Source organism: Sinohyriopsis cumingii, chromosome 1 (genome assembly GCF_028554795.1).
Source record: "Sinohyriopsis cumingii isolate HCF-2022 chromosome 1, ASM2855479v2, whole genome shotgun sequence".
NCBI classification, from domain to species: domain Eukaryota; kingdom Metazoa; phylum Mollusca; class Bivalvia; order Unionida; family Unionidae; genus Sinohyriopsis; species Sinohyriopsis cumingii.
Genome location: NC_142961.1, coordinates 37,667,394 through 37,685,922, shown reverse-complemented (window position 1 = coordinate 37,685,922; position 18,529 = coordinate 37,667,394). Strand labels below are relative to the sequence as shown.

The 18,529-nt window shown below is 41.0% G+C and overlaps 1 pseudogene across 1 annotated transcript in view; it reads left to right on the top strand.

Annotated features, from left to right (window-relative positions):
* Nucleotides 1-17,700, top strand: part of LOC149806725 (actin-1-like) — a 31,498-nt pseudogene extending 13,798 nt beyond the window's left edge. Inside the window, exon 2 of the transcript XR_016420824.1 lies at nt 16,269-17,700. The product of XR_016420824.1 is annotated as an actin-1-like (transcript). The remainder of the gene's footprint in view (nt 1-16,268) is intronic.
* Nucleotides 17,701-18,529: the final 829 nt, after the last annotated feature.

Below are 18,529 nucleotides of genomic sequence, written 5' to 3'. Positions count from 1 at the left end.
AGTTCTGTGGCTGTCCGAGGGGTTACCGGAAGTCAGAGGAGTGTCTCCACCCAAAATGGGGTTGTTATTGTTGTTGGAGTGGTGACTGACACTGGCACTGGACACAAGGTTTCCGTTGTTCCAGTTCGAGAAGAATTTCAGGGAGGGATTGGGAAGCAGGTAACCGATGCAACGGTTCAATAAAATGGTCCACAATTGTTTGTCTCCTTGTTGCAAACTCAAATTGGCAATGGCTGCATCGATGACACAATACACCACAAAGATTTGGCAGAAAAAGACGATTTGCATTTCAGGCACACGTTCTCCACACCACGCCCACAAAGGTTGTTTTTGTAAATCTTGCAGAGAAGAACTGGGTGAAGGAGTGGTCGCAGTAGCTGAGTCTGTGTGAAAGGGCATGATGGTCACTTCTTTTTATAGTCGATGACTTGCGAAGCGTCGATCCAAGAATCAAAACTGGGTGGATATCCTTTCAAACGTACTTTGACTTCTTTGACACGTCGTTTGCCTACTTTACGGGTTCTGCGTTCGAGAATGCTTTCGATGTCGTACACGTCGTCTTCTTTTTTTGGTGACGCGTTGTAACTCGGGCAAATAAAACGTTCCTTTTAACACTTCTACGTTCATGTCTTCCAATTTATAGACAGCAGGATGACGGCTATGCACTCTTCCAATGACACGAAACAATTCGGTAGTCCAGTTAGGTAAGTAACCTTTGACGAAAGTGCGTTTGGTTTTGCCAATGCGTACCCAATCTCCTACGGCCAACACTCCACTTTTCGTGGGGACAGCCCTCGTCGGGTACGTACCAAACAGACGATCAGACACCAGCACTTCGTTGTCGGGAGTCACCTCTTGGGGGGCACTCCAATGCTTCGATGGTAAGATTGGTTGTACGCTTGCACCAGATGCGGTAAGATGTCGATGTACTTCAGAGTGTTGTGATGCGTAAAATATTTCCACGTGCGTTCTTTCAAAGTGCGTTGAAAACGTTCCACGATACTGGTCTTGGTTTCAGGATTCTCGGTGGTAAAAAATGAATGTCACGTTTCTCTAATTCTTGTTGGAAAGCTTGGTTCAGAAATTCGGGACCTTTGTCCGTTTGCCATCGAAGAGGGTGACGACATCCTTGTTTCACACCCGTTGCAGGGCTCGCACTAACTCACTGCTCGATTTGGAAGTCAATGGTACGACCCAGGCAAATTTGGAAAAGACGTCGATGACACAAAACAAACATTTGTAGCCGCGATTGTAGCTGGCCAAATGAGAGACATCGGCTAAATCGGCTTGCCATTGATTATCGATGCCTTCCACTTGGGTGCGACTTCTGGAAAACTTGCGTCGAATGGGTTTGTGCAAAGTGTAGGTAGCTTGTTCTTGTAGCCATCGTTGCACTTGAGGTAAACGGAGACTTTTCAGTTGCGTTTTGGCAGCACGATACAATTTTTGAAATCCTCCGTAACCCGCAGACTGGGATGGATCGTAGTAAATGCTGGCTAACACCTTTTCCATTTTGTTTATTAATAAGGCATCCACTCTTGGAGGATGCTGCTCTTTTTCTCGTGGGGTATTTTCTTGGTTTGTTAAGCATTGCGTGTACAACCAGCGATAGGTGTCGAAGAGGAGGATGTCTGAACAGGGGATATCGGTTCTTGTTTCACTTCTGTCTTCACCTTCTTTTTCTCTTCTGATGAAGAAGGGGTGGTCATCATCTTTTTAATCCATCCAATTCTGGAGGTAGGTGGTGTTGTTAACTTGCGTACTTTTTCTGGTGGAGTTTGAAACCCTTATTCTTCTTCTCCTTTTTCTGTCTTGGTCACTGGTAGTGGTGGTGGTAGTGGTGATGCTGATAGAGTTTTCATCAAGGTCTTAAAATCTTTCAGAGTAGGAAGAGCTGTTTCATCTGAAGCTTTCTGGTGAAAGAGTTGCAGTCGTTGCAAGAGTTGACCGTACTTTTGCGATTTTTCTGTTTCGGACAAATCTTGGCGATCCATCAAGGACTGCAATTCGTGTTGTAACTGAGACATCTCGCTCAAATTGGAATTTGGAGGTAAATGTGGAGTCCATTGTTCTTGCCAACGATAGTATTCCATCCATCGTTTGTAAGGCACTAAAGCTAGTTTTCGTCCTTCCATTGAATGTCAAAGGTTAGGTCTGAGATTTTGGTACTTCAGAGGTCCTTTTTATCTTGCTCCCACGAGTCCTCTCAACATGTTTCCCAAGACTCCTTTCAGCAATGGGCCTAACAACATTCGCACACGGTATCGATGACCTCTTTGGAGGCTGTTCGAATGAGTTTTTTTCGTAGGGGTGGAGAAGCTTTGGACAGGACAGATAACATGTCCCCATGTTTGACTAAACGAGGAGGCAGTCCTTTCCTTTTCTTTCCTTGGGGTTTAGAAGAGAGATGTTTTCTGGAGGGTGACATCTTTGAGTCTTCAGGAGCACCAAAACACTGATATCCCTACTTTGTCACAGTTCTTTTTTATACTGGAACGCGTCGCCACTGATTGTCTTTACGTCGTATTAACTTGAGGACAGGCATTACACATCGTGCAGGGGTACGTAACGGACTAAATCGAGCCAGATCTTGCTTGCAAAAATCCAGTAAACTTTGTAACATGCCCGATCTCTCTTGGACTTTGATTTTGGGAGAAGGTACTTTGTGAGCAGCGGCCACTGCCGCTAAAGAGGAGGGTCCTGCCACTGGAGAAGTTCTTGGTGTCATCAACGGAGAAGTTCTTGGTGTTATTAACGTATCCAAGTACTTCTCAGTTCTTGGTGTCATCAACGGAGAAGTGAATAAACCTGAGGCTACCGTCCTTGCAGGTCGTGGTTTGCGAGTGCAAAGTTGTGTCCTGGCCGAAGCGCCTCTCTTGCGACTAGTTTTCTGTGGGCTTTTCTTTTTCGGAGGACTTCTCTGTTTCTTTTTTCTGTGGACTTTTCTTTTTTCTGTGTGGTGATCGAGAAGAGGAAGGTCCCGCCACTGGAGAAGTTCTTGGAGACACGGGTCTCCTTGGGGACCTGGTCTTGACACCGTGGCTCTTTTTCTTCTTGGAGCTTCGTTTGGCTTTTTTCTTGGGGAGAACGTTGGGAGCATTAGGATCCCATCTTAAGAGAGAGCGAATGATGACACCTCCTAGTGTACCGCTCCCTCCAGGTTTCAAAATGATTTGTTTTTTGGTTTGAATGTCAATGTGGGGATCGGCCAGTTGGGTCAAAGCGACTTTGTTTCGATCAAAAAAGCATTTGGTTTGATGAGGAATCTGAATGATCCCTTGCAGTAATTGACGTGTTGTCACCGTGAACCATCGTAAGACTTCTTTGAAACTGGCTTCTAAGACACGAGCACGTATTTGTGGATTTTATTTCGCGACTGATGCCATACAAGGCACGAATCAATTTGACGGGAAGATGCGACTGAATGGACGTCATGTTGAAAGTGTGAGAGACAGACGAAAAGTGTCTAAGGTTTTTATTGATTTTTTGTGGGGTAGAGTCGAGAACGATGACGTGTACAGGACAGGCCCTCCGTCCTGGCACCAGTGTTGAAACAATTGGGTACGAAATCGCCAACCATCAGGGTTAGTGGGTTTCAAATCGACGAGTAAATAGGTATGTGGAGTTTGAGTGGCATCGTCGTACGCCTGAGTGAGCCAAGGCGTTCCTAACTGCTTGGCTAAGACTTGCACTTGCGATTTATCTCGAGGGCTTTTAAACAAGATCACGTAATGAGCATTGAGACTGATGGTGCGATGGGCTTTACTTTGTTGAAACAAATTTTGAGTGATGAAAATGTCACTGGCATTACGATGATGCCCTTTGCGTGTAAACCAAAGTTTAATTTCTTCTTCGTCTTCTCCTAACATGTCATCGAAAATGACCAGATGGGTTTGACGGGAGTCAGACACGATTCCATCGTCTTCTTTAGGAACGCCTTCCACAAACACGATGGAATCGCCTTGACTTTCTCTCTTTGTAACACGACACGATGCTTGGAGCTGGACGATCGATCAAATGATGTTTACGTTTCACAAATTCGGTTTTGCCTGAACCGCTAGGTCCAGCAATGAGCATGTTAAAGGGATGGCGAAGATACAAAGCCTCCCAACTGGCACGATCTAAATGTTCGTCGATGACTTTGACAGTGGAGGAAGAGGGAGCAGAGACAGCAGAAGTAGCCATAGTGTCAGGAATGTCACTTGTGACACGAAAACAGACAAGACAAAGGTTTTTATACGTTTTTCAGGACACGTTTATTGAATGTTTTAAACATGAACACGAAAGACAAAAATACATAAAAGCCAAATGCTTAAGTAAAACGATAAAAGGCACATGAAAACGATCAACGTGGAATAGAAACAAGTTTCTGTACAACATGTTTTGGGTAATGTTCTGACCAGTTCAACAGGGGGCAAGGTCACACAAGTGTCCTCCCGAAAGGGCCTTTCAGGAATGTCCACGACAGTCCTGTCCTCAGCGACGAGTTCTTCTTCTGGTACTGTCACTAACACAGGTTGAAAAGTGACTCTTTCTTTGGACGTTGAATGGAAGGATCACAACTTTCGAGCATACTGGGCCACTTCTTGGGTCTAAGCCTCAAAACCCCCTTTTTTTCCAGGCATGTACATCTATCCAATGGGGGTGTAAGTCACAAGCTACACACACATCGTCATACACGTCTTGGGTAGCTAAAAGTTGACGAATCTTTTTTTCCCGTAGAAGTCGAGAATTATCTAGACGAAAACGCACGGCTTTGAGCAAATGAGTCTTTCGTGACCATTTAAGGCCATCTGGGTGGTAAGTACTGTTCGTAAAGAGTCCACAACGAATCGGCTGGTAAACGAAATCCCAGAAAACAAGTCACTAAGACACATAACACTTGTCGACCCAAATTGAACGGAAACAGTTCTTGTAATAATTGATGGTAATGATCCACGGTTTGAATATGGTCATTGAATTCCTCCCACGGAATCTGTTCAATCATATGTGATAAAAGCCTTGGCATGGCATCCTGTTTTTATACTCTTTTTTCGGATGCAATAAATTTATTTTCTGCTAGAGATATTCGTTTTCCAGTAGAGAATCTAAATACTCCATGTGCTAACCTACACTCCAAAGTTCGTTCTACAGTTTGTTTAGAAATTTCCTCTTTCTCTAAACAGATGTTATATAAAAGATGTTTATAATTCTTCAACTTTTATTCCTCAATTCGTTACAGTAGGTGTATCTCGAAGTAACGTAAAACATGAACATGTCGATCGTTTGCGTCCTCAAAGTGTTGAACAATGTCTGACCACTGAAACAATTTCTGACGAATCAGTTCTCTTATAGCATTTAGGTACCAGTGGTTAAGCATCTGGTGACGTAACGGATGCAGTTGTTCTTTACCTTTTTCATGAATTTTGACCAGTGCTTCTCTCAACTCCACAGGCAAGCCACAAATGTTCTTTTGTAATGTATCCATGAATAGGTCATACTAAATCCTCTTTTGTCTGACACAAGAAATGTACTGTCTACACAGACATGGTTTTACTCCAGTAGCGAATCTAAAAGGTTCAATTACTAACCTACAGATCACAGTTCGTTCAGCAGTTTCCTCTTTCACTAAGTTGACATTGCGTAAAAGATGTTGGTAACTCTTTCACTCTTCTTCTGCAATTCGGTGCAGTATGTTTACATTGTAAGAAATATAATTCTCAATAACAAGCCAATCCTTTTTAAACCATGGGGTAGTTGATGAAGGTCTGACCAATGAAACACTTTCTGACGAATCAGTCCTTTTATAGCATTCAGGTACCAATGACGTAACGGATGCAACTGTTCTTTACGTTTCACTTGTATTTTCACCAGTTCTCTGTAAATGCGTTCTCTCAACTCCACAGGCAAAGGACGAATGTTCTCTTGTAAAGTATCTTGTAAAGTATCCATTCATGGATTACTGATATTGTCCTACAAAAGGTAAATAGTGACAACTGGGAGACCATCGAGCATGTTCCAGGTAAGCTGAATCTTGCGGTTCCCAGTGGTGAAGTGACACACCGCAACTGAAGCACTTGACTTTGTCCCCTTCGCCCAAGTAGAAAACTCCGGCTCTGGCTAATTCTTCGGGGGTTGGTCCTCCCAGATACTTAGGCCATTTTCCTTTGAACGATTGAAAACGATTTTCAAAGTTGCAGTATTCAGACAAACGCACAGGGAACGAATATTCGTCTTTCACAGGTTCGTTTCGATGAGGGAAGGGTGACATGGACAGGAGTTTGCTCAGGGCTGGATGACATCCGTAGGGTGATAGACGTGAAGGTTGACATCCACATTGGCCATGAAACCCAATAAAGTGTCTACAATGACCAGGGACATCGATTTTGCATCCATCAGGTTTGACACGCACAGCATCACTTTCCATGACAGGGGTAGTGAGAACAAAGTTCCCATGATGCTTTACGGCATCGCTAAGGTCACAACGTACAGCATCGCTCCCATCGCAAGGCTCACAATCGCACCCGTCTGCAAACTCCGTTACGCAATTACAATGGTAACCGCATGGACACTTGCAGTTTCCTTCCGGACATTTTCCGTCGCAATGCATGGGTCTTATCCATCCAATATTAGTAACACTAGGGGCAGATAAAACTTTTTTACAATCCCCAAACTGAAATGTTGTCTATTTCAAAGGATTCATCTTGTTCGCTTGGTCTTGGTAGTCACAATGAACTATCGATCTTGCCTATGGTTCCTTTCTATACTAGTCGTAATGAAGTCTCAAGCTTGTACATCGTTCCTTTTTATGTCTTGTTTTGGAAGGTACCGTCTCTAAGGTGCCGTCATAATTGTACCGTAGTGTAATGGGTGGAAAGGCCATATAAAGGTAAGGACAGTGCGGAGGGCATCGAGTATGTTCCAGAATAGCTGAATCTTTATAGATACATAGATCCATTCGTAACTTCAGGCCACAACTGAAACACTGTACTTTGTATCCAAATCCAGTCTCAGGTCCCAAGTAGACAAATCCTGTTCTAGCTAAAACATTCGAAGTAGGTAACCCTTCCCTATCCGTATGCCATTTTTTAAACGTTTCCAATCGACGGGCACAATCACAATAGTCAGGCAAGAAGACCGGAAAATGGTGGAGTTCTCATCAGGTTTCTCACTCGATTCTTGCTGTGGTGAAGTCATCCTTCTGGTGTGTGGCTATCCACTTACAACCAATGTTTTATACCAACATGTCCATAAGGCAAAGTAAAGTGATTGGGAAGACGTACTCGTTTCTGGTACACAATTTGATAGACTTTTTCCAAGGGTCGATTGACGATGTGATGAGTGGGCAAACATACAATCTTGTTTGGCTGATAGGTGGTCACTTTAAAGTGTTCATCTTTTCCAGACTGCAAGGCTACTTTCAATATGCCAAAGTTGACCAATCGACTGGTACGATAATTCAGAGTCAATCCTTTCACTTTACACTTCGTGTGTACTTCTCCTTGTTTGTCCCGGCATTCGTAGCCGTAAGTTTTAGGACCGCCACTCGTGAAACTTAAAATTTTCTCGTCGGGGTGCTCGTCTGTCCAGGCTCCTAAACGGTCTCCTTCGATGTCAGGGTGCTGTTGACTCGAGTGATCGATGTAAATGCAACTGTCCGTGTCAAAGTACAGGACGCGTTCCCCTAACAGTTCTAAATCTTCGTACAGTTTTAAGCGAGCATGAGCTGTCACGTAAGCCGCAATGATGACATTTCCAAATTCGTCGCCTTCTACAAAGTCCAGATCTTCTTCGTAATTCACTAAGATCAAATCCTCACGAACGACGTCCACGTGTTTCATGTATTTGGTTTTGTCGTGAATCATCTGAAAGTAGCGGGAAGGTTCTGTCAAATATTCCGTCTTTGGTAAACACGGGCGTTGTGCCATTTTACCCCACAAGCAATTTAACATCACTTTGGCAAACGATCGCCTGCCTTCGTTTTTCGCGATGTGGTCTAAAGTAATGCCTTCTTCTGCCCAGTATTTCTCTTTGAATGTCTTTTGGTCTTCGGGAGTGTGACACCAGGAAGGATAGCCACTGGCTTCTTGCTTCATTTTCAAAAAAGCATCCACGTAGTCGGCGAAAATGCCTTTCTGACGGGGGTCACCTTTGTGGTATTGTTGCTTCGTGGGAAAGTGGTAAATTTCGTACACTTGTAACAGTTGGTATCCCATGTCCAAAGCTTTGAACAATTCTACGTTGACCCACGTCCCCGTCAAGGCACGTTCTTCCTGGGTGTGCTGACAAGGCTGGTCTTGGTTGCACGTTTCGGCACAAGTACCGCACAAAGGAAACATCAGTTTGTCTTGACAATGGTGAAGTAACACGGGATGGTACAAGTCCTTGGGAGGCAAAACTTTATATTTGATCAGGCCTTCGTATTGTCGATTGTTTTTCAGGTCGATGTGTTCCGTTAACAATTGCGGACACTCTGCAGGAAAGTGACAATATTTGCACACGTAAGGATACAGCGAACACACGTCCAAGTATTTGATTTCTTCTCCTTTCTCTTCGTCGTCTTGGTACAGCACACAGGTGGCATTGGTTCTTCCTCCGTACAAACTATCCCTCGGGTTAAAGGGTTCCATGAACTGGTAGCTTTTCACGATGTGTTTAAACTCTAGATCGATTTTCAAACGGTAATCGTATTCGTGTCCCCACACTTCCACCACTTGGTATCCTTGCTGTTCTAACTTTAGGCGTCGCTGACAAGTGTCCTGGTACAAGTCTTCCATGGTTCGATGTAAAAACTGATTTTTAGTGCTACGATCAGGGTAACAGACGGGACATCCGTGAAATAAGCAACCGTTAAACTCGTACATGATCTTGGGGTTTTCTAAGTTACAGCCATCGACCGAATATGTTCCGATGGTCTTTTCGCCCCCTCCGTTGCGGGCATGCTGAATCCATTTGTCTTCCTTGTCGCACAAGTAATGTAACCATTGCAGGGCTTTCACCGAGCATTAACGTTTGACATAGTTGGTCGATTGAGGATTGATGACAGCCACGGTGTTTTCAGGCATGAATCGTTGGCGGTACACTAAGGAACACGCTTTGGCAATGGTGCAAGCTTCTTTCAAAGGATCGACCCCTCCGTGTTCCATGAACAGTTCTCGAAATTTTCCACAGCAACTCCGTAAAAGGGCCACGTCGGAACGACAATACTTTAGCATTTCTTCCTGAAAGTCAAAAGGGTCCGAGGCGTGAGCCTGGTACCAAGCGTAGAAGGCTTTTCGTTGTCCGGTAGGCATGTTGCCGGGGTCTTAATAGTGAGCCTCAGGCAAATTGGGTAGAACGGCATGTTGATTGGTTTCGGTATTGAAAAAGTGAGGAAAATACCCTTTGGTCATTTTTGTCATTCCAAACGTTTCAGGCATTCGACTCAAAGGCATGGCCAAGTAACTCATTGAATCTTTAAACTGAACTTGTCCCACTTGCATGAAAATTATTCTGACTCCGTTCAAAGTGACTTTAGGACGTTCGGTACCTTGTTCCGTATTGTATCTGAGAAGAAACTGCCCATCGTATCCCGAGAAATTGTGAGCAATCACCGTGGCATGGCAATGACAATCTCCGTAACGTTCGATGTCCTCTTGGCTCCATGTTTCGTCGATGGGGTCTAAGATCCATTGAGCGAAATCGGCTTGCCTGTTCGGTCCTCGAAAAATTTTTTCACGCCCTCCAGGAATCTTGCTGCAGTGAGGGCAATGACTAAAGATAGGTTCTTGGATGCACTTTTCACACGCTTGGTGAGCCACACAGAAATTAGGAATGTGAATGCCAGTCTCTTGCATGCATTCAAAATCGAAAAAGATGAAATGGACTTTCTTCTTGTGGTCCTCATTTTCCTCTTGTTGGGGTTGGTATTTTTGCATGTAGCATTGGTGTTCCAAGTCCACGGTTTGGTGACAAATGTGACATCGTTTCTTTCCTCGACATACGTGAAACTTGCCACTATTGGTACGTATGCCTTGTCCACACGTAGAACACAATCTCAGGAGTTGGCATGCACTTTTCTGCTGTGAACCTTGCGTCTTCAGATGTTGTTGGTAACAGAATGGACTGACAAAAGTGCGCTGACAAGTAGGGCAATGCACTCGTTCTTGTCCTTCGTTCAGACAGGGTGGAGAGGCCAAACATCCTGAGCATTTCGGTCCACAATGCTTGTGTTGCTCTCGATTGTTATAGCCATAGTCACATTTCTCACAGTAATAACCGTATCCCAGGAATGCGGTGATACTGGCAATGGTATCGAAATGTTCATCGCGATGATAGAGATGAATGTATTTTCCATCTTTAAAGTCTTTCCCTCAAAACAACAGAGGTCCGCGCACTTCTTGAGGGTGCACTTTCAAGGTGTAGCGTGGAGCTAGGACATCTTGCACTGTTTGCATTTCAGGAATGCCACAGGGCGTGTCTTTGGACAGGTTGGCTTGTTGTAACAGGAGTTCTGCTTCACTTCGTTGTTTGGCTAGGTCCGATTTTTTAATAGTTTTCCAGGCTCTTTTCCATTCTGCCGTGTCGTTCTTGTTGGCATAGGTTCGTCCCACCACAATAGCCCTGGCTAAACACATGTGGTCTTGAGTGTTGTGAATTTGGACGAGGCTCTTTTTGCTGCTGAGAAGGTCGTTCACCAGTAACACCTTTTTGCGCTGTCCGGTCCCTTGAGGAGGAGAGACGAGGGTCATGTCCAGTGTGACTTTTCCTTCAGTGATGTCAAACTGGTCACTGGATTGTTGCACGTGTTGAATCTTGTCCATGACTTTGGAAGGCGTCAATTCTGCAGGGCTACTAAACTCGATCCAAACAGGGGATTTCAAACCGTCGTGTTGTATGGAAAGTCTCAAGCGATCGTCTTCTTTGGGTTGACATTGTCGCTTCAGTGTGGTGAGCAAAGAATCCCACATCTCGGTGATGAACTCTTCTGCTTTCTCCAGTGGTACGTCGGACTTGAAATCTTTAAACTTCACCGTGTATTTGTAAGCCGTGGTTCTAAATTTTCTAGAGGAGCGCTTTTCCGTCTCTCGAATGTGATAGTACTTTTCAGGATTGACTAAGGGTGGTGAACTTGGACTCTCTGGGTTTGGATTCTGGTTCACTCATGTCCTCTTCAAAATCACTGGCATGAATATGTGCCAAGACTTCATCCCTGGTACGAGACGATAGATCACGTTTCTGTCTCTTACGTTCTTCTTCTCCATTTTTCTCTATTGAATTGGATCGTTTCATCTTGACTGCAAAAAGTCAAATGACTAAAGTTTAAACACCATGGGTTACTTTATATCCATGACAGACCAGCGTATATAAAGGGTGTGTGTCTTGTCCTTCCACTATTCATTTCACTCTCAAACCGAGCAGAACGATGGAAGAGACTGCACAAATCGAACTTTTCATCAGAGCTTTGCGAGGGGTCATCAGAAAATTTTCTTCAGACCAGCCGACGGACTACTCTCCTTCCTTTCGAGATAAAAGTCAAGATACTTGCTATATCTGTCAGAAGAAAGGACATTGATCTTCAGAGTATCCAGACCGTCAAAAAAAAACAGGGGTTAGAAAAGACAAAAGTCAAGATACCTGTTATCATTGTCAAGAAAAAGGACATTGGTCTTCAGATTGCCCTAAGAAACAACAGGAGCTAGAAGAAGAAGAACGGAGTCATGGAGAGGAAGAAAAGGAAGAAAGCAGACAGGTGAAGAAACAGAAACAGGAGAAAAAAAGAAGATTGGAAGAAAATGAGAATGAAGAGGAGGAAAAAGCTGTGAAAGTGAAGATATTTTTTTAAAAAGAGAGAGTAAAGAAAGAAAAAGATGAAGAAACCTATGAACTTTTTAAGGTGCTATGTGGTGTTGTGAATTAGATTGTAAAATTTGTACCACAATAAACAGTCTATAAAACGTAAGTGTCTCTTGGTTTTTGATTTTTAGAATAAGAATCTACACTCACGCACTCAATCATCCACACGTACTATAGGGGTAAAGAAAGGATTTTTGAGTTTTAATTGATGTTGGCTATTGAAATACTATCTCTTTTCGAGAGACATGGGTGGCCCTGAAAAGGGCCTTTGAGTCTTGGTGGGTTTTAAACAACAAACTATAATGCATATCATGTGCTCCCCATGTTAAATTCCCCTTGTCGCTGTAATGCCAGTCCTGTATTCCCCATGTTAAATTCCCCTTGTTGCTACAATGCCTATCCTGTGCTCCCCATGTTAAATTCCCATTGTCGCCAAAGGGCAAACTCACTATTTTACCATTAAAATCCCTTTGTCGCTGAATCGTCCCCATTCACTACTATCGTCAATCAGATCAGTTTTAAGTTGGCCCGATGTTCCACCAGGATATCAAAAACCACCAGAACCAAATCTGAACGAATTCCTCACAAATGAGAAAAAATTTATAACGACACCAGAAAGACGTATCTCCATTAAACGATGGTTTTGATGAATATCTTCACCTCATAATCAGAGAAGTACAAGGATAGCATGCTGTTAATGAAGAAACATTCATTTCATTATCCGATAAAATTAAAAATGAATATAAAACTACATCATTAGTAAGTTTATTTAAAAATTATATTATGTATCATTGGTAGCTGAGGGTGTTTTGGGACAATCGTTTGCCGTTTTAGGGTAGTCATGGGGTCTTTCATTTGGTGATAATTAGCAACATAGGGATAAAACTCTCTGGCTAGTGGTTTCTATTATTCTGTGAAGAAACTAACTGTATCTCTCTCTCTCTCTCTCTCTCTCTCTCTCTCTGCTGAGTGATTAAGTCATTTAATTTATGGAATTTACCATATTCATTGTTCCAAGGCACATACATTAGGGATAAGAGACCAAATTTTAAATTTCATCTCAAGTTCATAAATTGAATAGATTGAATACAGATTCAGTAATGGAACGTTCTTTGGGATTCAGTCTTAAAACTGTGACTAGGGAATGTAACCTGACTGTTCTTGAGGCGTAATTTACAAATATATGTTGTATACAAAAGGAAATATGTCTCGACCAATCCAGAATTTACAGTTTTAATTCCTCAGAATTATAATTTATGAGTGTATGTCCAATCCAAAATCCAAAATTAAATTGTGTGAAAAGCATGTCTTTATTCATGTTTTTTTATATGTGAAAGTGAAAAACAAAAGGAATTGGCAAATAAATCTATAAGAACAATGTAACAGGACAGTCTAGGTATTTGTTCCTTATAAATGCCTACCAGTAATGTTAATTTTTGTTTTAGACTAATTCGTCTAACAATATTATGCCGATTTCAATTAAACATTTATTTTTCTCTAATATTGCCTATGAAAAATTAAACACAGGACTGTATATAGTTTTTAGTTATTTATTTTTCTTTATCGCATAGTTGTATTGTGCTGATATTTTTTGTGTTATGCAATATTAAGTTATACTTTAAACAGGATACAATAATGATAAAATCACAGACAAATGAAGATGTTTATGCGGGGGGGGGGGGGGGATGGACGCAACGACAGTCGGAGCTGTGAGTAGCCTTAACAACTTTAAACGATTTTTAAAAATTTATGTGGGGGGTCTTACTCTTCTAACAGAAAACAATCAAATCTGTAGAAGATTCATGTAAAAATTTATATTTGTCTTTTTAACTACTACATTAATTTCATAATCAGAAGCATCAAGCAAGTTTGGTACTGTATAGTACCAGTAATATATGTAATAAAAACAAATTGAGGTGGTTACTGGTAGAGGTAACAACGTTATTTATATTCAGTATATTATATTGTTATAATTGCTACCAAAGGATTCTGATGCTTTATCAGTGAAGTACCTTACAATCAATCATCTTATCTGTACTATAAATATCGCTTCATATATGGATTAATACGATTTTAAATAATAAAACAAATGTAGTTTGCAGTTGGATATATGTGGAAATAAAGCATGTCTTAATTGTATGAAAATGTTCTTTATGTTTAGATATAGAAAATATATTTCATACTGTTATAATTTATTTTCTAGTATAATGAAATATGCTCATATTTTGGCAGCATATAGCTGTGCTAAAGTACATGCTTTGTATGTGATGTCCTTGTTTCAAGTCATTTGCCTCCTACTATTGTATTAGAATTGGAGTTTTAAAATGAAATTAGAGATATAAAATACTTGTCGCAGACAACTAGTGACAATACTTGTTGATTATTGCATAATCATCCATGCCATACAAATATAAGAATTCTGTATAATTTGAATATTTACCTTACTTCTTTATATATATATATATATATATATATATATATATATATATATATATATATATATATATATATATATATATATATATATATATATATATATATATATATATATATTCATTAATTAAACTGCTACTGTAAACTGCAGGTTAACAGTCAAATTAATTTCATAGGGATGAGAGAATAATGAGAGAATAAACAAAATATTCCTCTCTCTCTCTCTCTCTCTCTCTGAATAAACAAGAAAGGGAAAGTATGGCCTTGATGTGCAATTTTCTGCAATTTTCTCAAACCTTATGAAGTCTTTGCTGATACAAAAAAGCATAATTTGCACTGCCCTCTGAAGTAATAAACATGCTTTAAATTGATTATATTGTGAATGAGAATATATAAACGAATTATGACCTTAAATCTTGCTAGTAAGTGGCTACCCTATTCTGCCACCGTGCGGTAGCGGTAAATTACACCCACAAAATGTCTAGATAAAAATAGGATGGAAAGGGTCAACGGAAACATAACATTGTGTAAATACATGTAATTGTATATAATTTGCTACATTTAATTTGTTTTGTGCTTCTTTCAGGCCACCTTTCTTCCGAATGTTAATACTCTGGGGAAAAAAGCTGACTGTAATGCGATAATATAATTCGAATGATATTTTAAATAGGACGCCAAAACATGCCGTAAAGTAGTATCACCTCTTGTTGCTATATTCAGGGAAGTAGTCGTATTGTAAGAAATTGACGTGTCACGGCGCCATCTGTTGTAATATTGAGGCAGTATTTATGCTAACTTCATTGATACTAACTTGCAACGTGCTTGATGCTACATTGTAATCATGATTTTAGAAGGTGCAATCTGCGTAACTTGTGATATAGCTAGTTTATATATTGAATATTAAAACTTGTAATAACTGACATAGCATTTCCTATACGACAAACTAAAGAATCAATTCAGCAGTTGGCGAATTGCAAGATACAATGACGCAGAAGGAAAGTAGATTTAAGCAGTTGCAAGCAGGCATTTACAGCTTGCATCAATGAAGAATATAAAAATCATGACTAAAATTATGAATGTAGCACTTGCAAGCAGCCGTTGATAATAATACAGAAGGAAAGTAGTATTTGCAAGCTGCTCGTACAATTTGCATCAATGAAGAATACAATATACATGGATACAATTATGAAAGTAGCACTTGCAAGCAGCCAGTTACAATATTGCGTCAAGGAAGATCAGAAAATACATGTATAGAATTATGGCGGTAATGCCCCTCAATATATGGCAACAATCTGAATAATTACGGTTTGTGCATTTTTGTTAAATATCCTTTATGCTATTAGTTTTAAAATTGGTATAGGGTACAAACGAACGATTTGAACCAAATACACCGTTAAAGGAATCTAGAGTTCACGACGTTAATGACATCTGCTATAGTGATTTATTACCCTATACAAAATTTGTATTACCTTACATCAACTTGTTTGTTGAAAGAATAAGACATATTAACTGCTTTCCTTTCTTTATTAGCCACGCAGACGATTGTTTACAAAGAGCCCGCTAACGTTAGCAGTTACTTCCCTTCAACAAAAAATGAATCCTGTCTGAACGACCGACAAATTAGTATTGCTTAAATATAACACAGCCTTCATTTGGTGGATATTTTTCATCATTAAATTGTCAGCACAGTAAATTGTTTACACACACACACACACACACAGAGAGAACGGCCAGTATAATTGGTGGACGAAAAACCGGGAATATCACGGCAAGAGCCCCCGACCCACGAGTAATTAATGGCAAGCTTTCTCGTATGCCCACAATGGCCGAGCCCGAGACTCGAACTCACGCAGAAAGTTGAGATGGCATAAATCAGCAATTCCGATCGCTTAGACTTCTCGGTCACGAGGAGACAGAGAGATCATAATATGAACAACACAATAAAATGTGTTCGATAAAAGAGATGTAATTTCGTCAAAGAACCCAAATAATCAATCGTATCTACCTTTTTATACCTTTAGGGTGTGATAGTTGGTATGGGACAGAAAGATAGCTATGTCGGAGACGAAGTCCAGAGCAGGAGAGGTATCCTCACCCTCAAGTACCCCACTGAACGCGGAATTGTCACCAACTGGGACGATATGAAGAAGATCTGGCATCACATCTTCTACACCGAACTCCGTGTCGCGCCAGAAGAGCACCCCGTTCTGTTGACAGATGCTGCCCTCAACCCAAACTCCCAAAGAGAAAAGATGACACAGTTCATGTTTGAGACCTTCAACACACCAGCAATGTATGTTGCCATCCAGCCTTCATTATCTATGTATTCTTCTGGTAGGACCACCGGATTCTCGTTGGATTCAGGTGATGGTGTGACCCAAGCTGTCCCCATTGTCCCCATCTATGAAGGTTACGCCATTCCCAAAGCTATGATGTGTCTTGACTTGGCAGGAAGAGATCTAACAGATTATTTGATGCAACTCCTAACACAACATGGTTCTTTTTTTCACCACAACTGCCAAGAGAGATATTGTCAGTGACATTAAGGAGAAACTGTGTTATGTTGCTCTTGACTGAACAGGACATGGCTACTGCTGCTTCATCCAGTTCTCTTGAGAAGAGATATGAACTTCCTGATGGCCAGGTTATCACCCTTGGAAATGAGAGGTTCCGTTGTCCAGAGGCTCTCTTCCAGCCATATTTCCTGGGTATGGTGTGTGCGGGCATCCACGAGACAACCTACAACGGTATCATGAAGTGTGACGAAGAAATACATAAGGACCTCTATTGCAACATCGTATTAGCTGGAGGCACCACTATGTATCCGGGCATTGCTGACCGCATGCAGAAGGAAATAACCTCTTTGGCTCCACAGACAATGAAGATCAAAGTCATCGCGCCACCAGAGAAGAAGTACTCGGTATGGATAGGTGGTTCTATTGTGACTTCCCTCTCCACCTTCCAGCAAAAGTGGATCATCAAGCAAGAATATGACGAATCAGGACCTAGCATTGTTCACCGAAAGTGCTTCTAAATTATTTGTGGAGACTTGTTTTTTAAAAATTTACTTTGCATACGCCAGTATTATAACGATTTATCCAGCTGTTTCGTTCACCTTGTCTTCCGTAACGGAAATTGGTTAAATCTTCGTGAAGATAATTTCACTGAACAAGCAGACGTGAAAGACCCACGAACAAATTCTTTGCTGACATTTCTTGAAATAAGTCTTAACACATCCGCTTACATATTTACGTAGATAAGTTCATCGAAAGATATATATATAATACGCACGGTGTAATATGCAATTTGTAATTCCTTGTTATACCACGTGATACAGGCTAAGCATATTGAACCAATAAGCAATTATTGTGCTATTGACGGTTTCCTAATGGTTTGACTGGAAAAGAGTTCCGGGTTTCAGTGCAGTATTAACGATTCAAGCTCAAGTCATAACACAATCTTTTGTACAACTTATGATTTTATTTTAGAAATAAATTACCAAACATAAAAGTTTGTTTCCTTTGTTGCAAAACTATCTTCTTACACGGTTATTTTCTCCCGCACTATTTTTTTGAGACTCATCCTTCTCTCTCTCTCTCTCTCTCTCTCTGTATTCACAAACCGGAATCATATCGCAATCCTCCTTAAAGCAAAGTTAATATTTTTTTGCGATTTTCTCCATTTGTCCTCGTGATACTGTTTACGTTTAATTTCGACTGTGATGTTTTGAAAGTCCCCATATAAATTAAATATTGAAGTTATTTCATTTTGTGCAGCGACTATACATACAATAGCTTCCTTTCTTCTCTCCTTCAAGCGGATTGAGATAATACGTCAACCAAAATTACATGCCGTTATCTTAACATATGGTGATAGATTTGTGGAATAAGTTATGCTTTTACGTCCCACCCAAGCCATTTGCACCATAGCATCCAAACTATCGCACGTTGAGCCAAGAAATTTTATTAATATTACTATGGTCCGAAATAAATAAGCCGATGCTATTTTCAGGGAATAGCGGCTAATTATGCTCGTTCTTTGTCGACGTGTGCTACATAATGTTGTCAGACGGTACGAGTTTTGGTCAGGCTGCCTATGTGCTATTCAGTAGCTGTCAGTGTTTTTCACATTACCATTACTTTGAATGGAAGTGGATAATATTCCTAATGATACATAAATCCAGTAGATTTCAATTTCATACAATGCAATGACATGCTTATGTTTGTCAAATGGGCATGAAAAATAGGTGACGTCCTACGGAGGGGCCTGAGTAATACTGCTA